General features: G+C 38.0%; 1 protein-coding gene across 6 annotated transcripts in view; it reads right to left on the reverse strand.

The window, feature by feature from the left end:
- The window catches only part of R3hcc1l (R3H domain and coiled-coil containing 1 like), a 96,687-nt gene extending 76,109 nt beyond the window's left edge, over nucleotides 1-20,578 (reverse strand). For 4 of the 6 annotated variants that reach the window (XM_074078570.1, XM_074078567.1, XM_074078573.1 and 1 more), the window contains exon 1: nucleotides 20,481-20,578. The gene's annotated coding sequence lies outside the window, so the exon portion shown is untranslated. The other 2 variants (XM_074078569.1, XM_074078568.1) reach the window with 2 other exon arrangements.
- Between the last annotated feature and the right edge of the window lie 4,249 nt (nucleotides 20,579-24,827).

Below are 24,827 nucleotides of genomic sequence, written 5' to 3' on the forward strand. Positions count from 1 at the left end.
AATTCTCCTAGAGGAATTTAACATAAGGAAATAACTGGACTTCTATACAGATACTTATCTCAGAACTGTTTATACTAATTAAAGATTATAAACAAATTTAATATCCACTGATATGGGCCAGGTTAAATAAATTATGGTACATTCACACCATAGAAAACTGCAGACATTAAAAGGAATGACATGAAGACATTATGGACTTTGTTCATTTGTTTATTTGTTTTTACAAAAGAAAAGGACTGAGGGTGTAGCTCAATAGTAGATTGCTTGCCTAGTGTGCACAAGGCCCTGTGTTCCATCCCCTACACTGCAAAGGAAAAAGAAATACTGTGTATACATATATATAAACGGAAAATGATACCTGTTGAAACTACTCCAAGAATGGGGGAATGGGGGATAAAAGAGAATGATGGAGGGGGTGAATTCAACTATGATATATTTAATATATTGTAAGAACTTTTGTAAATGCCACAATGTACCCCTACCCAGCACAACAATAAAAAAAAGAAAATTTAAAATAAAGGCAAATTTAACAAGAAGTGTGCAAAACCAAAACATAGAAAACTTTAGAACATTCTTGAGAAACACAAAAGTAAATCTGGACAAATGGAAAGATTCCTTGTTCTTGGATAGAAAACACAGTCCTACATTATAAAGTCAGTTCTCCCTAAATTCATTTATAATTTAACGTAGATAAATTAGAAATACCAACAAGTTTTTTAAATGGAGATAGACAAGCTAATAATAAAGTTTAACCAAAAAAAATCATGTAAGAATAGTCAGGAAAACATTAAAAGTTTTAAAAGCTAGCCTCTTATATACTATCAAGCCCCTATAATAGAAATATTGGGATAATGATAAAGGCATAAAAGTCCAGGCATGAAATGTATGGAAATTTCATTATGTGATAAAGATGGCATCCAAAATCAATGAGGAAAAATTAATCCTTTTTAAGAAAAGTTTCTGGAACAACTAGTTTGCAAAAAGATTATTAAATCCATACAATACGGATTTAATAACACCAAAAAGCTTCCAAATGAATCATGGATCCAAATTAACAGCTAGAACCATACAACCATTCAAAAAAGAAAATACAGGTAAACTATTTTCCATGGAATAAGGAAAGACTTTCTAATTTCTATTCAAAATTCAGATAAAGCAAAAGATTGAAAAGCTTCAGTACAACGATGCCTAAACACCCAAACCCAAACACTATAAACAAACTGAAAACATAACTGGCAAACAGAGAGAAAATATTTGTAAAATATATCACTAATAAACCACTAACATTTTTTATGTTAATATTCCTAATACTTAAAGAACTCTTTAAAACTTGTAAGAAGAAAAAAAAATAAATCACATAGCTAAGTGAAGATACAAGACACTTTATAGACAAAAAAGATACAAAAGTAACCTTTAAACATATAAAAAAGATGCCCAACCTTTTTATATAGTGAGAGAAACAAGCATTAAAACTATGAGATGTCATTTTCTCACCTATCAGGTTAGAAAAAATTTAAAGGTACACCAAAACACTCTGGTGGAGAGGTTGTAGAGAAACCCTCTCACATACTGCTAGTGGGAATCCAGAAAGGAATTTAGCAATACTTAAGAAAACTATATATGCTTTTAACTTTTGGCTCAACTATCTCATGTTAGGAATTTACCCAAAGACACATCTCCAATACACAAAAACATACATGGACAAGGTTGCAGCACTATTTGTAAATGCACTGGAAACAGCATAAGACAACTACGGAGTACAGTTTTTAAAGGGAAATTAAGACAATACACAAGTATCTCTCAATCCTGAGGGTGGGGGAAGGGAAACCACACAGGAAAAATAGAGAATAATGAAAGTGATAATATAGAGAGGATATGTGGACACAGGATGGAAAGAAACAAATAGAAGGAATGGGTAATGAGTACTTTTTTTTTGTACCATGGTTTTTGGAACCATGTTAACGTTTCACATACTTAAGAATAAATAAGATCAATTAGGATAAAGAGAAAAACATTTAATACAAGTAGAAACAAATGAACTGAATTGTATTTCAAGTTAATAAAATAACCACTGGAAGGAGAGAGGGAATGTTGGAGAAAGAAAACAAATCCAAGTAAGTTTTGAACATGGTTTTTAGAGCAGCACTGTCCAACAGAAATATAACAAGAGAATATATATAACTGAATATTTTCTAGTAGCCACATTCAAATAAAAACTATATGGAATTAACATACTTATCTTATATAACATCTAAAATATCACAAAATATAATTAACATGGAATAGTGCAAAAATATTAATAAGGTACTTCATACTCATTTTGTAAATAAGTTTTCAAAATCCAGTGCACATTTTACACTTAGAATACATCTGAATTCGTATGATTAGTAACTACTCCATTAGAAAAAAAAAGCTATAAACTTTGAACTCTTACTAAATTTCTTTTTTTGGGGGCGGGGGGTTGGGGAGGGCACAGGGTCCTACTATGTTGCCCAGGCTAGCCTAGAATTCACTATGCAACACAGGATGGCCTTAAAGTCACAATCCTCCTGCCTCAGCTTCCTGAATGCTAGGATTACAGGCACAAACCACCATGCCTAGCACTAGGTACCTTTTAAATAATGGTATGATTTATCCATTTTAAGTTTATTATCTGATATTCTAGGATTGAACCAATAAAGCAAAAAATATGAAATACAGGGCCAAGTTTCTCACTGTTGGTTGGATGGAGCTATAAATATGGAACGAGAAAAGACAGAATAAACCCTATAGTATTAGATTAGAATCAAGAGGAAAAACACCAATGTGTCTACATACACACAGAAATACACATACACACACACACACACACACACACACACACACACACACACGTATGTATCACATATATCTATTTCCTAAATGTCTCCTGAAAGGGCCTTGGACAATGATACTCAGTAGCAACTAAAATTGAAGAGTCCAGATTACACCTTCCAAAGCCATTCTCTACCAAAAGTAAGCAGGGCTCCTAGAAGAAACTATTCATTCTGAGACTAGGGCTGGAAGAGTGCCTGAAATACAATCTACGATCAAGTAAATGGTAGGTGCTAGATGTTGTCAATGAGAACAAAATCTCTCAGATTTTGTGCAAAAAAAAAAAATCCTCTGGACTCAAGAGACATATACTTTGATGGTGGGAAAAAAAGGAAGGAACAACAAAAAATACATGCATTATGTCACATTTGTCACACTGAAACATACACATACAAATATAGGTAAAAGTATAAAAAATACTAAGAAATATACACTAAACTGTTAATAATCATCGCCTCTGGGTATTGGAATTAAAGTGATTCATATTTTCTTCCTCATACTTATCAGTATTTTTCTATAACAAAAATTAAAGACTTTTGCATTTTTTCCAAAAATTATTTTTATAAACTAAAGGGATAGCTCAAACGTCAAGGAAGGCATGACATTCTTCCTTTTCTACAGCAGTGTCCTTTCTGCAGACCTATATTTAGTTACAATTGAACATATATTGTTACTTCACCTTTCACCTATTAAAATTAAAATGATCATGTAGCATTATCTCACAAAACAATATCCTACCATGGGTTCAATCCTCAGCACTGTAAACAAACAAACAAAAAGAATATCTAGTCTTATCAAAGCATTTCAGTCTTGTGGGGTAAGTGAGTAGTATATACATACTCACGTAAGTTTGCTTCTTTCCAAAAATTCCTACTAAAATAACAGCAAATTTGTTTTAAGATATAAATCCACAAAGATGGAGAGAAGGAAAAAAGCTGGAACACATAAAGATGTATACAAAATCATTAAATCTGCTTTGTTCAATGAGATTATGTCTGATCAGATACTCTAGCTAGTTAGTGAAGGTGTCATCATCCCTTGACAATATGATAATAAACCAGAAGACACAGAGTATGGAAAACAGGATATCCAACATGAGAGAAGTGAAGAAATAATGGTAAATGGGGATTCTAGGATAACAACTGTGCACCAAAAGTAAAAGACAAGCAATCCAAACTAAATTTATGTGACAAACAGCCATGCTCTCTGCCATAGTACCATCTTTTTAATCAGGCACAACTACCAGAAGAAGTGTTCCATCTAAGCAAGAGGGTAAACAAAGAGTGAGGCAGATAGGAGCTCAGACAATACTGGGAATCAAACACAGGGGAAAGAAAAGTCTAGGGATTACAACAAAGGGAAATTATCCTAGAAAAAGCTGTGCAGCAGGCCTAGAGTTTAGACTTAAGACAGCAGGATAATGAAAGTCTCTAGAAGTTTAGAGGAAAGAAGAGAGGAAGGGAGGGAAAGAGACAAGGTGGAAAGTGGAACTGATAGATTTCTGTGATTAACCTTTTAGAAAACCATGCTGAGAGGCTATTTAAGACACTATCAGGGAATAAAATTTACACAGGCATAATAATGTAAATATAGCACTATTTGATTTAACCAAATATTGTAAGGTAACTAAATTGGGAAGCTAGGAGGAGCAGCAGCAGAGATGGTTATTTAAGAAAAGTAAAACTTTCTCTACCATAATGGAAACTCAATACATGATAAATAAAATGGTGAATCAAAAAATATCATTGTAAATATATTATTTTAAACTATGGAAATATGTAATGCCAGAAGAAACAGCTTAAGGAGTTGAAAGTTGGTTACCCTTGGAGCCTAGAGAATATGGAGAGGGGTTGGACAAAATCTACATAGCATATTTTGTTCTGAATCCTTTTTTTACTATTTGACTTTTTAAATTATATCTATAATCTATGTATCTACTGATAACATATAAAAATAATCTCAAAACCTTAATTCAAAGAAACAAAAGCCAAATATTAATGTATGACCTTTTGATCTTAAATTGTTCATCATTCAAAAATGCATAAATAAATACAATTTTCAATTGAAAGAGACCAAACAATTCTAGGGAAAAAGTTCTCTTTTTGTTGGAGGATCCTTCTAATACTGAAAGAATAATAATTTCTAATACTGAAAAAACATAAACACATAAAATATAGAAGCTTTGAAAAACAAAAAAATTAAAAAGCAAATAATTATCAGTCAAATGGGAAGAGAGAATTCAGTAACTGTTATAGGAATATTGTAGGTCTGGCCTTACTTACAAATTCGTTAATGATCAAAAGACAGTGCAAATAACACATTTAATTAAATTTGCTCATTTATCTATTTTGGGAAGTAAAATTAACAGCAGTGTGAGAGAGAAATAATATAAAAAGACAGAGATGGATTAAAAACATTGGCCAAAACCCAACCAAACTGGAGAGTAGTTGGAAGACTATGTAAAATTACAGGCTTAAAAACACAAGAGGGATAGCAGAGCCTTACTTACCATCAATTTTTCTGCACTGTTGCCATATGAAGTAACTGTAGTCAACATTAATGTTAAGTGGGAATATGTATTTATATGTACACACACATATGCAGGATCCATAAAGAGATTAACCTCTAAAAACAATGTACTGGCTGAGTAACTCATATGCAAAATGCTTGGGGACCAAAAGTATTTCAGGTTTCAGAACATTTTGGTTTCAGATTTTGGATTAAGGATTAAGGATGCTCAACCTGTACTGCTGATAAAATTTGATTAAGAGTAGATTTGCCCACACAGTTTTGTAATTATACAAACTCTCTCCAGGACTGCCAATAATAAACTGTTCTAAAGATAATTAGCTATTGTCTAACTGATATTCTTCCTTTAGCTACACATGGATCATTCTCACTGTTCCTGTCTTTATTCCCAGACACTGATGTTTCAAAATAAAGTCTGCATTTCCCAACCTCTCCAGTAGCAAGTTTCATCAATGGGACTATGGCTATGGGACCAAGTTTCATCAATGGAATAAGCAAAAGCGGTAATATATAACCTCCAGGAAGTCTCCGTTATGGAAGGAAGATGAGTTCTCTTTCCCCTTTCTGCTGGTTGGAATGTAGATGAAAAGCTGGAGCTCTAGTAAGATTTGGGAAAAGAACAGAATCCATGCACAATGAACTAACAACATGATATCATAGCAAAGCATACCAGCCCTAAACTGACTTTCCAGAATTCTTCACATGGAGAGAAATAAAATTCTATCATGTTTGTCTCTATTTCTTGGCTGTAGCAAAATCTAATCCTAATTAATACAAACTCTACATTAACATACACTATGCTTTCTTCCTTTCTCTGAACAATCTCTGTTCCTGGGTTGGTACCTTTTCTGCCTCCCACTTCTCTATTGTTCCATTCTCAGTCTTTTCCGCTCTTCTCCCATGATACTCTAGGACAAAAATTCTAAAAAAAAAAAAAAAAATCTTTACAGCTCCAGTTTTATTTCCAGCAGTCTATCATTCCATTAATATGAGACATAATTACACAGAACATAACTGGTTTTTAAAACAAACAAAATGAGAAAATGATGGCAGTAGTAACGGTAATAGTCGTGATGGTGGTAATAAATAGCTAATACTTACTGAAGTCTTTAATATTTTCCAGGCATTGCTCTAAATCTAAGGGCTAATCCTCACAACAATCCCACAAAGTAGGGAGTAATTATCACCATCCCCACTTTACAAATGAGGAAATTGAGACCCAGACAAATTAAGTAACTTGCTCAAGATAACAACTAATATACTAATGAGATCATTCACACCTAAGCTCCCAAACCCACTTCTTTAACCAGCGCATAAACTAGCACTTTGTTCCAAAGCTGATAACGTAACCTAAAACATTTTAAGTATCTTCAGCAACCACAAGTCATTTAAATATCCTCAATGGTAATAAATTTTATGCCTTTGCAGAATAGCTTTTAGAAACTCCAATTATCACTTAGAAACAAGTAAAGTAAGTAAGATGGGTGATCCCACTAACAACAGGTGTTGGCAAGGATGCAGGGAAAAAGGAACCTTTTTACACTGCTGGTGGGAATGCAAACTAGTACAACCACTTTGGAAAAAAATGTGCAGGCTTCTTAAAAATCTACACATAGACCTACCATATGATCCAGCAATACCACTCTTAGGGATATACCCAAAAGAATGTGACACAGGTTACTCCAGAGGCAGCTGCACACCCATGTTTATTGCAGCACTATTCACAACAGCCAAGTTATGGAAACAGCCAAGATGCCCCACTACTGACGAATGGATTAAGAAAATGTGGTATTTATACACAATGGAATTTTATGCAGCCATGAAGAAGAATGAAATGTTATCATCTGCAAGTAAATGGATGGAACTGGAGAACATCATTCTGAGTGAGGTTAGCCTGGCCCAAAAGACCAAAAATCCTATGTTCTCCCTCATATGCAGATATCAGATCAAGGGCAAACACAACAGGGGGATTGGACTTTGATCACATGATAAAGCAAGAACACACTTGGGAGGTAAGAGGATAGGTAAGACACCCAAAAAATTAGATAGCATTTGTTGCCCTCAAAGCAGTGAAACTAATGCAGATACTTTAAAGCGACAGAGGCCAATAGGAGAAGGGAACCAGGAACTAGAGAAAAGGTTAGTTCGAGAAGAATTAATTTAGAAGGTAACACACATGCACAGGAAAGCAATGCAAGTCAACTCCCTGTATAGCTATCCTTATCTCAACTGGCAAAAACCCTTGGTCCTTCCTATTATTGCTTATACTCTCTCTTCAACAAAATTGGAGATAAGGGCAAAATAGTTTCTGCCTGGTATCGAGGGGGTAGGCGGGGAGAGGGAGGAGGCAGGAGGGGACAGGGGGAAGGGTGGAGAAATGACCCAAACATTGTATGCACATATGAATAAAAGAAAAAATAAATTAAAAAAAAATAAGATGGGTGATCAAGCAAGATAATAATTGTTTTCGAGTAAAGGGAATATAGCCATTAGGTGATGAAAACAGCTCCACTGGTACTGTTTTTTTTTTTTGGGAGGGGGGTAACTAGAGGTTGAACTCCTCAGGGCTTCACCCTTGCTAGACAAGCACTCTACCACTTGAGCTATGCCTCCAGCCCAAAGAAAAATATTTATTTGCTAAAATAAATGCATGGCCTCAAAAACAGATTACTTTAAAAGGCACAACATTCATTAAGATTTAATAAATTTTTAAGTACCAGATTTTTTAACTACCACATAAATTTTATATAATACCTAAAGTTTAACATATTAGAAATTGAACTAATTATCTGTCTCCTATATCTAAATCTGAGACCCTTTCCCAATGTCATTATCAATGACACAATACACTTGATTGCTATGTCAAGCTCAAAACTTTATTTTTCCAGTTTTTCTAACCCCATTTTCTTACTGTTCTTCTTCGACAAGAGACAGCATGTTTTCTATTTGTACATTACTCCACATTACTGTTGAAATATTCTCCAGCCACTTGGTACTTGAGGCTTTCCATGTACCAAAATGCTGAGATAACATTGCTCAAATGTAGCTGTCATCATATGACTCCCAACAGAAGTATTGTCATCTATTAGATCACATCCATCAGGGTTTAGGGCAACACTTTATAACTAAACACATTAAGGGCTAAGCATGTGTGAGACTCTGGGTTTGATCACCAAAACCACCAAAAAATTTAAAAGCAAAAAAATTTAATATTTCTGTGGGAAAAGTGTGAACTGTTGTACTAAAAGAATAAAGACTACAAATAGCCTTATAGCAGATTAAATTGAATTCTGCCGCCAAATGAGTTTGACACAAACTTATTAAGAACTTCATCTTCAAAACAGTTTGAATTTAGGAACCATGAGTAGAAATTATGGACCTGAAAACTGGTTACATCTAAGAGGTAAGATTATGGGTTAATTTTGTTTCTTTTCTGATTTTTCAAGTTTTTTACAATGAAGATATATCATATCATTTGCAAAATAAGACTGTTGTTTTTAAAATGGGTGGGGTGAGTCTCAAGTACAGAAACTCACCAATTTGCAACTGAGTCAAAAAGAGATAGGGCTGCGGATGTACCTCAAGGGTAGAACACTTGCCTAGCATGCACAAGGCCCTGGGTCTATCCCCAGCACCCCAGAGGGAGGGGGTGGATAAGAGAGGGAGAGGGAGAGAGTAGAAGAGAGAGGGGAGGTGGGGGGAGGGAGAAAAAGGCAGTGGAAGTGAGGGGTGTGGGTGGGGGAAGAGAGAAAGAGGGAGAGGGAGAAAGAGAGGGAAAGGGAGAAAGAGAGCGAGAAGGGAGAGCAACAGAGAGAGAGAGTGAGAGAGAGAGAGAGAGAGAGAGAGAGAGAGAGAAAGTCTTATTCGGTGCTTAAAAGTCAAGAAAACAGTGTAATCCCAGCTACTCAGGAGGTGGAGATGGGGAGGATCATGGTTCGAGGATAGCACAGGCAAAAACTTAGCAAAACCTCATCTCAATCATAAAAATAAAGCTGGGCAAGGTGGTGCCCACCTGTCACACCAGCTACTTAGGAATAGCAGGATCACAGTCCAGACCAGCCCTGGCAAAACTGAGGGACTGCAAAATCACAAGAACCTATTTGAGTAACTAAAGCAAAAGGAGCTAAGGGGTGTGGCTCAAGTGGTAACCATCCGCCTAGGACGTTACACAAGGACCTGAGTTTAAAACCCAGTACAGCCAAAATTAAAAGTCAAGAAAATAATTTTTAAAAGCTTGAGTTTAAAAGTATTTACTTTTAAATACTTTTAAATACTTTAGTTTTCATCTAAATTACTAAAAACACCATTAGCAATAGGGGAAAAACCCTAGCAATATTCAAAAGAACATTTATTCAGTGACATTTTAAAAGTTATATTGTGTTAACTCATTTTTTAACTTCGTACTTTTCATTTCACTAAGTGCTTTTAACTGCTCTTTTCCAAACATGGCACCTCTCCCTTCCACCCCACATTTGCTCCCAAGTGATTCTGACACTCCTTCTATGAAAAATGGAGTCCACTACCCTCCTTGAATCTGCCAAGCTGTGCCACTAACATGACTGTCATGCTTAATTCACAAAAGGCAATGCAGCTTCCACTGGGTTTTCCTAGGGTACTCACTCATAGAGAACAGCCACCACCAAGCTATGAAGCAGCTCAAATTTGACTACGGAAGGACCACATATAGGTATTCTGAGGGACAGCCAGGATCAACCACAAGACACATGAGTGAAGAAGCCTTCAGATTCTAGCTCCCAGCCATCAAATCACAACCACCTTCCAAATCTTCTCAAACTAAGGTTCAGGCAGACCATCTCCATGCTGCCTTGTGTGAATTCCCATAGAACTCATAAGCACAATAAAATGATGGTTTTATATTAGTAAGTTTTGGAGGTCTTGCTATACCTCAAAAGCTAACCAGAAAAAGCACCCTTTCCCAGTTCAGTAGCTTCATATTAAACATAAGCTTTTCCCAACTTTAAGGATAGTCCAATCACCAATATGAAATTGGGCAGACCTGTTTAAATAAGACAGTTTCTACTTAGAAGACTTCATAATTCATCTCAAACATATTCTGAGTGCCTACTATTTGTAAGGCACTTTGCTGGAAGCCTAAGACATAATAACATATGGCCTGTAGTTTATAATCTAGTGAGAGAGGGAAAAAATATGTATACAAATAGTTTACGAAAATATGTAAGTACATAAAGATAACCCTATCACAAATGGTTAATTTATAGTATAACCGTGGAGTTATAAACAACTTTTCTCTTTAGAAAAGCAGAACTTTAGTAAATGCCTAGAAAAAAAGACTAGGAAAAAAAAAACCATGAATGATAGGGCCTTGGTACGTGTTTTATATTTAGATTATGGGATATTTTCTGCTGCTATCTTTTAAAGTCTTCTGCATTTCCAAGTTTTCTACAGTAAACATGTACTAAATTTTTTTTTAGGAAAAAAAAAAAAGCAAAATAGACCAGGTGCAGTGGCTAACGCCTGTAATCCTAGCTACTCCAAGAGGACTGCAGTTTGAGGACAGCCTAGGAAATCAGTAAGACTCCCCATCTCAATATGTAAGCTGGGCTTGGTGATACATGTCTGTGGTCCCAGCTACTCAGGAGGCAGTAGATAAGAGGATGGCAGTATGAGGAAAGCCTTGAGCAAAAACTGGAGATCCTTCATGAAAAATAACTAAAGCAAAAAAGGGCTGGGAGGTACGGCACAAGTGGTACTATGAGGGGTCGAGTAGATAATAAGACTGTAACACATAAATTGGATTGGTAGTTGCATATAGAATATGTAAAATAAATTTTAATATTTAAGGGAAAACATTAAGGTAACAAAAACTGCAAATGCATGATATTTATTTCTACCTGCTTTTCTTCCTTTTTCTAACTATAAATATCTATGAGTTCTCCTAAATAACAGACAAAAGCCCACTAACAAGCTCTCCATCTCTTGATACCTTCTCAGTTATTTCTTACTCATTCACTTTCTATCTCCCTCCCTTTAACTGTCTGTCTGTCTCATTCTGAGGCTGACCTTCTAAAGCTCTCCATGCTACATCTCCGATTACCTAACTTCCTCACTGCCTCACTGTGTAACTGTCCTGCTCAGCGTTTCTGACTTCTCTGTCTCTGACAGAGCCTCACCTTTGTTACTGTGTCTATATGACTGTGTGTCTTTATGTACCTCTCAGATTCTGACTTTCTTTCTCTCCTCTACAGTTAGCCACCCCATTATTCTCAAGGCAGCCTTATTGTTTACATTTCCCTTTAATTTTTATAAGTAAGCAGTTAGTATTATGATCCCTGTTTTAACAGTTAAGAAAACAGAAACAGCTAATAAAAACAAAGAAAACAGAAACAGGACTACTGACATATTTGAGAGGATGTAAGCCCAAGTCCTACTTTCTTTAATACTCTTCTGACTTTCCATAGCGAAGAACTTAAAACAGCCCAATTGCAAGCCAATATTAACACACATCCAGATTCTTTTCTAAGAAGCAAATCTGATACTAAGAAATGGTACATACCTTTTGCCCAATATTTAAAGTGTGCATCAAGTTTAGTGGTCATGAACTGTCAGTAATTTGCCTATTCCAGAAGTTCCTATCATGATGTTTACAGGTTACCTTATGTTATTTGGAAACCTCCATACTAGGCACCAGAACTTCCTATATCCAGCAGTGTTCATTTTTGGCACAGACAGACAGAGACAGAAATAGGACAACAAATATTAATAAAACTAAAGAATGAACTTGAAGAATGGAAAAACTACACAGAAGGCTAGCACAAGAGTAAAAAAAAAAGTAGACACCACAGACTGAGAGAAACTGGTTTGTTTTACTAAAAGGAGAAAATTATCTTCAAATGCAGGCTTCCTCCACTGGGCCACACTCTGTAACTTTTCTCTACCTAATGCTCTGACAACTACAATTTCTCTGTAATTCAATAGCTCTTAGGAGTTACCCAAGCTTCACCCATCCTGCTGGGCTTATTAATGGAGACCTCTAAATATCTCCTCACTAGCACCTTTTTCTGGTGTGCAGCATAGAAGTAGGGTTCTCTTTCAACACATGAATACTTCACTTCTCACTTCTTATACAGGTGAGAAGTCTACAACAGATATAATTCAATAACTAAAAGAGATGTCTAAATTATAACTCAGATCAACCTACAGGTTACCAGGTTTATATACTGTGTGAGGGCTAGTCTTCTAAATTTTTATATAAAAACTACACTTTTATTCCTAGCACTAGTTCATTCAGTTATGTCTAATGAGTTGCATGAATACCAAACAAAAAAATATACCAGTCTTTTCATTTATTCTGGTGAAATACTTAGCTCATGAAGCTAAGGTCACAGACTCAAACTCTATGTTGGCCAATTCGTTTTGCAATGCTCAGGTTCCATGGTCACAGTCAACAACCTTAACCTTTGTTAACCTTGGCTAACAAAGAATCACACTGATCACATGAAGCATTCGGAGCATAAATATAGGTATATAACCAAATCTATCTCTTTCAGAAAACCACAATAATAAAAATTAAAAATAGTAATACTAACACCCACATTTTTACTAAGCTTGGCTAATATGGGCCTACTTCAAATAATATCTAATCATTTCAGTCATGCAGAGCTAGTATGATTCTCCCTGCTTTACAGATGAAAAAGTGAATTCAGAATGATTATATGAACCAAAGTCACACCCTGCAAAGCCTGGATTTAGACCTTTGTCTGACTCCAAAGCTTAGTATTTCCACAGTACAATACGGCCTCTCCTGCTGGGTGCTGGTGGCTCACACCCATAATTCTAGTACCCAGGAGCCTGAGATCTGGAGCTTGAATTGATGCCAGTCGAAGCAAATAGTTCACATCTTGAGACACCCCCCCCCCACAATCTCCAAAATAACCAGACCAAAACAGACTGGAGATGTGGCTAAAGCAATATAGCACCTGCTTTTCAAGAGTGAAGCCCTGAGTTCAAGTCCCAGTCCCACAAAAAAATTCATATATATGTGTGTATATATATTATATATAGCCTCTCCTGAGCTTGCCTCAGTGACATAATCAATGAAACAGTCCTATTCTGAATACACTGAATGACTACTCAGCATAGTCATTACTGAATATCCACTATGCATACTTAGCCAGTAGAGTCAAGAGTGAAATTTACCCTCCAAACTCCTTTTAAATAAAAAAAGCCAAGAATTGTTTAGAATGACATAGCATACAATGAAAGTGACTCTACTGTTATAGCTTTTTATACAAATCTGTTGTGAAAAAATAGTTATCTCGCTAACTTATAACTAAAGATAAGAATGAAACTGGACATGCATAGCAGAGATACAACAACAAAAAAGAGACTAAAGCAAGTATTTCCTCAACATTCAAATCTGCAGACATCCAATAGCTGAAGTAAAGGAAGTAAAAAAAAAAAAATTGCTGCCTTGACTAACAAATCATGTATGTTTATAAAGCTTTCCTCCTTGGTTTCTCTCAACTCACTCCTTGCAGTTACACACACCAATGCCAGCAGCAACAACAGTCACTAAAAGTTCCCACCTCTAAAAAATGAAGGTCATCAAATCTCCCAGACTCTACGGATTAGGCTGAAAATTTAAAGTCAAATAACCTAGCTTGAAAAGTATGTGTGGCAGGTTACTTCAGAGGCACCTGCACACCCATGTTTATTGCAGCACTATTCACAATAGTCAAGTTATGGAAACAGCCAAGATGCCCCACTACTGACGAATGGATCAAGAAAATGTGGTATCTATACACAATGGAATTTTATGCAGCCACGAAGAAGAACAAAATGTTATCATCCGCTGGTAAATGGATGGAATTGGAGAACATCATTCTGAGTGAGGTTAGCCTGGCCCAAAAGACCAAAAATCGTATGTTCTCCCACATATGCAGATATCAGATCAAGGGCAAACACAACAAGGGGATTGAACTTTGATCACAAGATAAAAAGTGAGAGCACACTTGGGAGATATGAGGATAGGTAAGACACCTAAAAAATTAGCTAGCATTTGTTGCCCTCAATGCAGAGAAACTAAAGCAGATACCTTAAAAGCAACTGAGGCCAATAGGAGAAGGGGACCAGGAACTAGAGAAAAGGTTAGGTCAAAAAGAATTAACCTAGGAGGTAACACACATGCACAGGAAATCAATGTGAGTCAACTCCCTATATAGCTATCCTTATCTCAACTAGCAAAAACCCTTGTTCCTTCCTATTATTGCTTATATTCTCTCTTCAGCAAAATTAGAGACAAGGGCAAAATAGTTTCTGCCGGGTAGCGAGGGGGTGGAGGGGAGAGAGAGGGGGGCGGGGTGGGTGGTAAGGGAGGGGGTGGGAGCACGGGGGAGAAATGACCCAAGCATTGTATGCACATATGAATAATAAAAAAAAATTTAGAACTTCAAAAAAAAAGGGGGGGAGCAAGGGGGGGGGCAAAAACTGTTCTATCAAAGTATTCTGTCAATATATGAGTCATAAAAATATGTAATTGTTCTACTGAAAGCTACAATGTGCAGAGAAGTGCATTCTTCCTACAGTTCTTAAATGAAGCTCCAGTTTGATTTCAACTACTAGGCACAAAGTAACATTTGAAATCTCTAAAAAAATAAAAACCACAGCACATTCCAACAACAACTTTTTCACAAATAGCATTGTAGGAATCTCTAACAGTGAAAAAAAGCCTTTCTTTTTCAGTTCTGGGGATAGAACCTGGGGCCACATGTACTCTTCCACTGAGCCACACGCCCAGTCCCTGTAATTTTTATTAAAAATGCAATTGCTAGCACTATATATAATAGCCAAGCTATGGAAACAGCCAAGATGCCCCACTACCAAGGAATGGATCAAGAAAACGTGGTATTTAAATGGAATTTTACTCAGACACAAAGAAGAATGAAATTTTGTCAAACATCATCTTAAGTTAGCCAGGCTCAGAAGGCCAAAAACCACACATTCTCCCTCATATGCAGATTATAGACCTAAAACAAATGCAGTAATATTATTGGACATGGGTCCCACATTAAGAGGAGAATGCGCACGGGAGAAATGGGGAAAGGAAATGAAACCTACAACTTGAATGTGGTTGATGTGTTCACTATAGAAGAATGAATATAGTACTTAAACTGGCCAAGGCCACTATGGGAAGGTGACCAGTACATAGTAAAGAGGTCTGGCAGAGATAAACCAATGTGAGTTTCAATACACAAGTACATGGAAGCAATGCTAGGAATCTGTCTATATAGCTATCTTTATCTCAAACTAGCAAAAACGCTATGTCTTTCTTATTACTCCTATGCTTTCTCTTCAACAAAATCAGAGAACAAGAGGGCAGAACAGGTTCTGCCTGGAAGGTGGTGGGGGGAAGGTGGCATAAACAATGTATACACATGTAAGTAAAGGTAAAAACAATAAAATAAAAGGAAAAAAAAAGAAATCTCATGTATTGAATAAGATTTTTTTTTTTAAATGCAATTGCTAGTTCCAGGGAGAGATCAGGAGGATAATGGTTAAAGGCTGGCCAGAGCAAAAAATTAGTGAGACTCCACCTCAGTCAGTAAGTCAATAGTGGTGGTGGCTCATACCTGTGATGCCAACTAAGTGGGAACTGAGACCAACCCCAGGCAAAAACATGAGACTCTATCTAAAAAATAACTACAGCAAAAAAAGGAGGACTTGGGGTGTGGCTCAAGTTGGTAGAGCACCTGTCTAGCAAGCGGGAGGCCATAAGTTTAAATCCCAAGACTGGGGGAGAAAAGCAATTGCTTAAAAAAAAAAAAAAAAAAAAAAAAAGCTTCTATTTACAATTTGGTGCTGCTGCAATTATTTTCATGTTTTTTCTGAGACAAGGTCTCTCTAAAACGGCAAGGCTGGCCTCAAACTCACGAGCCTCCTGTCAATTCAAATAGCAAAGGAAGAAGTCAAATTATCCTTATTTGCAGATGATATGATCTTACACATAAAAAAACCCTAAAAACTCCACCCAAAAAACCTCTTATTTCGACATCATAAACACTTTCAGCAAATTAGCAGGATACAAAATCAGCATACAAAACTCAGAAGCTTTTCTATAAACCAACAATGAACAGACTGAGAGAGAATTTAGAAAAAAATCTAGAAATAAATTTAACAGAGGAAGTGAAAGATTTCTACAATGAAAACTACAAATCACTGAAGAAAGAAACTGAAGAAGACAGAAAAAGATGGAAAGATCTCTCATGTTCATGGATGGGCAGAATTAATATCACTAAAATGGCTATACTATCAGGAGCAATCTATATATTCAGTGCAATCCCCATCAAAATTCCAATGACATTCCTCACAGAGATTGAAAAATCAATCCTAAAGTTTATAAGGAAGCACAAAAGACCTTGAGAAGCCAAGACAATACAGAGCAAAAAGAGCATCACTGGGGGTATCACAATGCCTGACTTCAAACTATCCTACAGAGCCATAGCAGTCAAAAAGGCATGGTACTGACACAAAAACAGACACAAAGACCAATGGAACAGAACAGAAGACTCAGACATATATCCACTGATTTTTAACAAAGGTGCGCAAAGCATACTTTGGAGAAAAGAAAGCCTCTTCAACATCTGTTGCTGGGCACCTGCATGTTAGAAGACTGAAACTAGGTCCCTCTTTCATTCTGTATTAGTATCAATTCAAAGTGGATCAAAGATCTTAATGGAAGGTCTGAATCTTCAAAGCTACTACAGGAAAGAACAGGGAAAACACTGGAACACATAGACATAGGCAGTAACTTCCTGAATAGAACTCTAATAGCTCAGCAATTAAAAGACTCACAAATGGGGCCACAAAAAACAACAAAGAAAACAGTCACCAGATTGAAGAAACAGACCACAGAATGGGAGAAAACTTTTGCCAGCTTTACACTGATGAGGGATTAGTAACCAGAATTTACAAGGAGCTCGAAAAACTAAACTCCCAAAAAATAAAGGACCCAATGAAGAAATGGACAAGTGAACTGAACAGAGATTTTTCAAAGGAAGAACATCCTTACCATGAAAGAACTACAAATCAAAATTATGTTAAGATTCCACCTCGCTCCAGTCCAAATGTCTATCATCAACAGAAACAACAAATGTTGGTGAGGAGGCTGGGAAAAAAGAACCCTTATTATTGTTGGTGGGATTGTAAATTAGTACAACCCCTATGGAAAGCAGTATGGAAGTTCCTCAAAAATCTAAAATCAGAACTCCCATTTGATCCATTGATACAACTCCTGGGCATACATCCAAAGGAATGTAAGTCAGCATACGATAATGACACTTGCGCACCAATGTTTATTGCAGCACTATTCACAGCAGCCAAACTATTCAAACAGCCCAGATGCCCCAAAACTGATGAATAGATTAAGAAAATGTGAATATACTATACATACACTATATATATATATGGAATGTTATTCAGGATGAAGAATGAAATTGCAGGTAAATAATGGAACTGGAGATCATCATGTTATATGAAGTAAGCCAGAGTCAGAAAGACATCTCTTATATGTGATAGATCCAAAAGACAAAATTATACACAAACACAAGCATAATCATACACAAAGAGACAGAGAGAGAGAGAGAGAGAGAGAGGGAGAACATGTTTCAATAGTGGGACTGTCTGAGGAGACTGGGGGAGGCAGAAGAGGAAAAGAGCGTGATGAAGAATGATATATTAAAATACACTGCATCTGCATAGAAGAAGGCACACTGAAGTGCACTGAAAGCTGCTGAACAAAACAGGGTAGAGAGAAAATGCTAAGAAGAGTAATAAAGGGGCTAGACTGATTAAGTACAATATATTCACAGGTAAAATACCATGGCAAAACCCTTTTGAATAATGAACATATACTTGAACAATGAAATAATGAAGGACAGGACCCAAACAGATCCTGTTTGGGGCAGTGTACTGGGGAGGGGGGGGCGGAATGGAGAAGATAAAGAAGAGTGAATATGGTCGATGTACTTTGTATACATGTGTGAACATTTAAATCATTTTAAGTAGGGGGGAGGGGATGAGGGAGAATGATGGTGGGGAACCTAACCAAGTCACATTTCAAGCATATATGGAAATGTCACAATGAGATCCCCTGTACAACTATTATGTGCTAATAAAAATGTTTAAAAAAGAACCTCCTATCTCAGCATCTTGAGTGCTAGATTACAGACATATGTCATCATGCCAGCTCTACAGAAGTTTTTAAAGCCTAAAGATTAGGGATAATTATCTTCATTTTATAAATAAATGGAATTTCAGAAAAATACCTAAATTTATCATTTGTTTTCATCATCACAGACAACAACAGCAACAAAATAATGAGAACTTACTTGCATCCAGCACTAAGCCCTTTATAGTTACATTTCATCTAATCCTCAGACATTTTGGAAGGTAAACGTTATCAACTCCATTTTAGAAATTAGTAAATAGGCTCAAAGAAGTAAATTTGTTCAAAGCCAAAAACTAGTAAGTCACAGCACCAGGAGTTGAACTCAAATTTGTTCAACTTTATACACTGAACTAATGCACTTTACTGCCATTCTGTATTTTCCAAACCACATTCAAGTATTTTCCAATCAATAACTTTAGAACAAATATGGGCTCAAGATACCTCATTATTCAACTTCCAAATTCCTTTAAAATTTTTTTGCAAATCCATACTCTCTACAAGGGGAACAAGAAAACAATAAGCAACCTACTTTGAAACCTCGGGGCCTGAACCATCAGAAAAGACTGCAATATAGACAATTTATGTTCTGAATTCTGTGAGGAACAGACTCCTCGCACACACACACCCAGAACAGGTGAAAATAACCCTGATATTTCAGCTAGCTTGCACACAAGTTAGTGGGATTGTGTTAGAAGCAGAGTTAGATTCAGTGCATTAGTAACACTCGTAAGGGAGAAAGACAAGAACTGCTGGACAGTGGTTTACTTCAGCACCATACTTGGTGAGCTTTAAGTGCTTTCTCAGATGCTTGGGCCTGGTAATGCTGAAGAAAGGTTGTAACAGAACAAAAGGTAGATGGCTGTGTGTGCTGGAGAGAGGAAAGAGTTCAAACGGTGGGCCTAAAATCCAGACAAAGTTTAAAATTGACCCCACAGGTGGTAAGGCCCTCATGTCACCTCTTCATTAGAAACTTGGCATAACGTCATTTCTATAGTTCATATTAGTTTCCAAAGAGACTCCCACTCCCCCTCTCCCTCCATCTATTAACTCATTTGATCTTCATGAACGTGGTTTTAAAATTCAACTGACCGAGACCGCAGATAAGATACTACTAATGTTATATTTTAAACGTGTTCTGTAGCACAAAGCTTTTGCACAGATACCACTTCTGCTGAACCCCACAACCCTGGAAGACAGAACAAGAAAACGACTATGTTCCCGTTTTTCAGGTAGGGAAACCGAAGAGGGGGTAAAGGGATTACAAAAGATCACAAGTCCAGCAAGAGGCAGGCTCCTCCCAGGACATCAGGTCCAAATCCTGCGCTCCTTCCCTTATACAACTCTGAGAGGCGGCACTATTGGGGGAAACTTTGACAACAGCATTTAGGAGTTTTCCGAGGACCGCCCACGAAGAGCAGGAAGTACATCCTCTGTTACAGACTGCTCACTCCTAGTACCTAGCCCGGGCTCCCAGGAAGCGGGGCGGCCTCACTCGCCAGGATCGCGGCAACTCTGGGTCCTCTCCGGACAGCCTCTGGGCCCACGCCCCCTCGGGGTTCAGGGGGTCCAGAGACCCCGCTCACTACCTGTTGAAACCGCGAAAGGGACGACCCCTGAGCAGCGAGCACTCGCAGCGAGACCCAAAGTGGGCAAGCTGCCCCTATAGGGTCCCTCTCGCCGCAGGGCCCGTAGGGGTCGAAGGGCGGGAGTTCCCAGTAACCTCCGCCCCAGGCGGGGGCCTGCCCTGCACGTCACGTGAGAAAAAAATGCCGGTAACAAATGAAGGAGGACAGGAGGTCTTGTCCCTGGCTGTGAGAGGAGAAGTGGGGACAACTAGCCCCAGCAACGGGTGTGAAGGGTCGGAGGTGGGGGGCGTGGGGCTCATGGTTACCGGGACGCCGTCTCTCCTCGCTTCCGCCGACTCCCGCAGCTCCTGCTCTTCCGCTCGCCACTGGGGCGCGCGCCAGGCCTTGGCTCCACCCCTCGCCGCGGGACCTTATGGGGGTCGTAGTCCGCGCGCGTCTACGTCACGTAGGGGCGTGGCTAGCAAATGTCAAGGGCGGGAGGGCATTGACGTGCCTGCCCATTCAATCCTCCCTAGCTGAAGTCAGGGTAAACATGCTCAAATCTCCCAGGTCTCACTCAATCATATCGTCTCTCTTCCTCTGTTCACAGACAAATTTCTTGAACCAATAATCTACACTCGCTATCTCCACTTCCTCACTGTGAGCACTCCATTCTGCACTGCAGCTTCTGCCCTCTCGGAAAATGTCCTTGTTGCCATCAGTGTTCTTGTGGACGAACCCACTGGAGACATTTTCAGACTCGTCTAACTTAAGCATTAGTCTTTGACATTGGTGGACATCATCATTTATTTTCTATGACACTCTCCAGGTTTGCCTTCCACCTTTCAAGCTATTCTATTCAGCCTTCTTCAAGAACTCTTTTTCTAACTCATCTTTTAAATATCGTTCTCTCAAGTGATTGGTGTTGGGGCAAGACAGGAAAGATTCCAGCTCCTTCTCTCCTGAGCTCATTGTTTATACTCCCAACTTCCTAGATGACCTCTCTTCGTTCATGTCCCACGGGCATCTCAAACGTGCTAGTTGAAAGCTTGGGGGAGAGGGAATGGAATATGAGGGCTGAGGATGTAGCTCAGTGGTAGAGCGCTTACCTAATCCCGAACACCAGAAAAAGTATTTGAAAAACAACTACCCCTCCTCTCTATTCAATAAACTCTCTATTCAATAAACTCTTCCCTCAGACTTCAGACCTGAATTCTTCACTATCTCTCACTGCCTCTTCCACCCTGTAGATTCTCTCACTCCAGTTTTTGAGTCTGTAGCCTCTCTTCACATCCACTGCAGGATTTAACTCCCACTTGCCTCATTTCTTAGCTGCTTACTACATGGGCTTCCTTACTGATCTCAGAACCTCTGTGGGTCCTCCCTACTGACTTGAGCTGATTTATGTAAATAGCAAGTTTAATCAAGTCATGTTTATGTTAAAATCCTTTAAAGACTCCATTTGATTGAGTTTGAGAAGAGGAATGGAAGTAAACACCATTTTTAGCTTTTACAAAATGTGAATCCCAGAGACTGGGAATGTAGCTTAGAGGTAGAGCACTTGCCTGGCATGTGCAAGGCCTGAAATTAAAATATGAGTCTTACCCCAAAAAATCCCATGAATCCCAGCCCCATTATTCTCCCTCTTGTCCCATATTGTGGTTGAGATGTTCAGATAAAGAGTATTTATATCAAATCTTATGGGTATTTTAAAAAGTTACCCAGGTGACTTAATCATTCAACAAGAATGTATTTTATTGCTTACCATAGTATCAGTTCAGGGTATTGATAAAATAATAATTAACAGAGCAGTCTCTACCCTTGTGGAGTCTACATTCTCTTACAAGAGATAGACATTAATCAAATAATTCCATAATAAGCAAAACCAACAACATCACAGACAGGTGCACACATACACATACACACACACAGACACACCAGCTTTGATAAGAATTATGGAGGAAAAATAATCAGTCCTTTCTCTTTCTCACTGTCACTTGCCCCAGCCAGACTGGGAATCAGTTTATGTTCTCCAGTATATCAACCAAATCCTGTCAAGAGCCAATCTCCCACACACTCTTTCCCATATACATCTAGATTTACAGAACTGCTGTATTGTGCTTGCTCCTTTACCTTTGCATAAGCTGTCCCTGTATTTGGAAAAACCCTCTCCCTTCTCCTTTAACTAATTTTTACTCTATCTCTCCTTTGTTGTATTCATAGCAAACCCAGTAGAACACCAACCACATGGAAGGATTTGTTGAGGATTGGACAAAGTCATTTGGTAATGCTAAGGTAAGCAGGTGTGGGTTGAGTAGAAGAACCAGGAACAATTGAATGTGAACTACTGAGCAGCAGGACTATGTTAACCAGTTTAGAGGCTTCAGGTCTGAGTCAACAAACCATAGATCCTTCAAAACACAACTATCCCTTCCTCCAGGAAAGGTTTGCTAAGTACTCCTCCCCAATCCACATAAATTAGTGCCTGTTTCCTGGGTACTCCTTGTACCTGTGCTGACCTGGCTTCCAAGTATAGACTACAGACAGCTCATTCAAGCTTCAAAGAGCTAACTATTAGTATTAATGAATTATCAAGTCAATTTATAACCATAGAAATCAACAAGTGACAAACCAGGGCTTTTTTTTAAGAGAACCAGTTTACCAGCACACCACTGCCTTTGTCATACCATTCATCCCTATATTGTATAGTCATGACTACTCCCTTCTTAGATGAATTCCATTTATCAACTTCATTTAGCAAGGATTTCTGACATTTATTACTATGCATCAGAGATGTAGCAAGATGCTCAGTGGAGAACTAACAAGCATGGTCCCTATTGTCATGAAGCTTACAATCTAGCAAATAAGTCAGAAAATAAAGAACTCTGTACTTTCAAATTAAGCTGAGCTGTGATATAGCAGAATGCTACACTACTTTAAAAGATGGTCCAGGAAGGCCCCTCTGAGGAAGTGAACTTTGCAGTAAGCTTTGAAGGATGAGAAAGAGATGGTGACTGGGAGAACAAAAGAATGTTCTAGCCAAAAGAATCAGACTATACAAAGAGCTCAGCTATTCTAGGAATAGAAAGGTCAGTTTTTCTTTGATGAATAGAGTGTGGGTTGCATAGTCTAACTGACATGAAGAGGTAAATAGTGTACATAGAGCCTTTAGGCCATGCTTAGGACCCTGGGTTAAATTATAAGACATGAAAGGATGTAAACAGGGGGTGATATTATCTGATCCACATTTTAATAAAAAAAAACACTCTTGCTTTCATTTGCAGAATCAAAGTAGAAGTACAGCCCAGTGTTACATTAGACTAGCTGAAAAATAATTAAATGAACTGCTGGCAGTGGGTGGAGAGAAGTGGGTGGGTTTGACCTATTAAGTCAACAAGACTTGCTGATAGATTGACTATAGTAGAAGATAGGCTGGCAAAAGAAATAGCAGACCCATGGGTATGTAATTGGTTATATCCATCTCCATATCTTCAGCCCCTAGAAGTGGGCCTAGCACATAGTCCACATTCTATAGTTGTACTGAATGAATTTATCCATTCTTTGTGCTAAACTCTGTGTCTCACAACTGTCACATTGCTTCATCAGAGCTTCCACTAGCTCATATAGTATTGTATGGAATTTTTTTTAAGTGCCCCCTTCTTCCAGATGGATACAGCCCATCAAGGATATAAATGGATGAGCAGAATGTGAACTACATTCCAGCACCACCCCCAGCTAGTGCCCTTGTGCAGTGCACAGTCTGCACAACCACATACAGCAGTACAGCTTAACTTAGCATCCCTGGGAGACAGTTTTGTGGCATCAAGCCCAGCATTCATGGGGAGAATTTGAGGTCCAGGGGAAGGAAGCTGCTTGCCTGGGGTCACCGGAGCTGCTGCTGTGACTGAGAGTCAAACCTTTGCCATCCAAATCCCAGTGGGCTCTTTAGCCTTGGAGCCACATTGTCTCTCCCAAATCACTCATCCCATCAATAAAAAGCTAAATTCAAAATGGTGACTTTGCTTCCTTGAGTTTCTCATCTGTCTCAGTTACTATTGTTAGAGTATTTCACTTTTACATAGTATCCAGTATGTGTTCTGTGCTTTACAAAATACAATAAAGGAACATGAAACCAAAAGACCTTGATTTTTTTTAACAGGATAAATAGGAAATGGCTGGTTTAAAGGGCCCTTAGCTCTTGGACGAAAATGAGCTGTGGTATATTGGTTTAAGGTGATACTGTGAGCAATGCCAAATAATAATAATAATTGCTAATAAGCAAGATGCTTTTCCTTTGTATCCACAACTAGAAGAAGAAGGGGATGTTGGAACAGCTGGTCCATAAATGTAAACTATGGAAAGGGTTTCCAGGAAGTAAAGAAAAAAAAGAAAGCCCCCCCAAAGGGGGAAAAGTCCCTCCTTTAATAAATAATAGCATTTAACAGTTAACATGGGATTAATGTATGCCAGAAGCTGTGCCAGACTCTTTCCATGACTGATCTGAGTTAATCCTTGCACAACCCTATCAGGTAGGACCTACATGTACTATCATTCCACATTGGAGGAAATGGAGCACATAGAGATTGTATCACAGGCCCAAGGCTATGCTACTAATAAGCAACAAACCTGAGATTTGGGCCAAGACAGGCTTCAGAGACTCAGCTCTCAGCTAC

The sequence above is a fragment of the Castor canadensis genome, chromosome 7, assembly GCF_047511655.1.
Source record: "Castor canadensis chromosome 7, mCasCan1.hap1v2, whole genome shotgun sequence".
Lineage (NCBI taxonomy): Eukaryota > Metazoa > Chordata > Mammalia > Rodentia > Castoridae > Castor > Castor canadensis.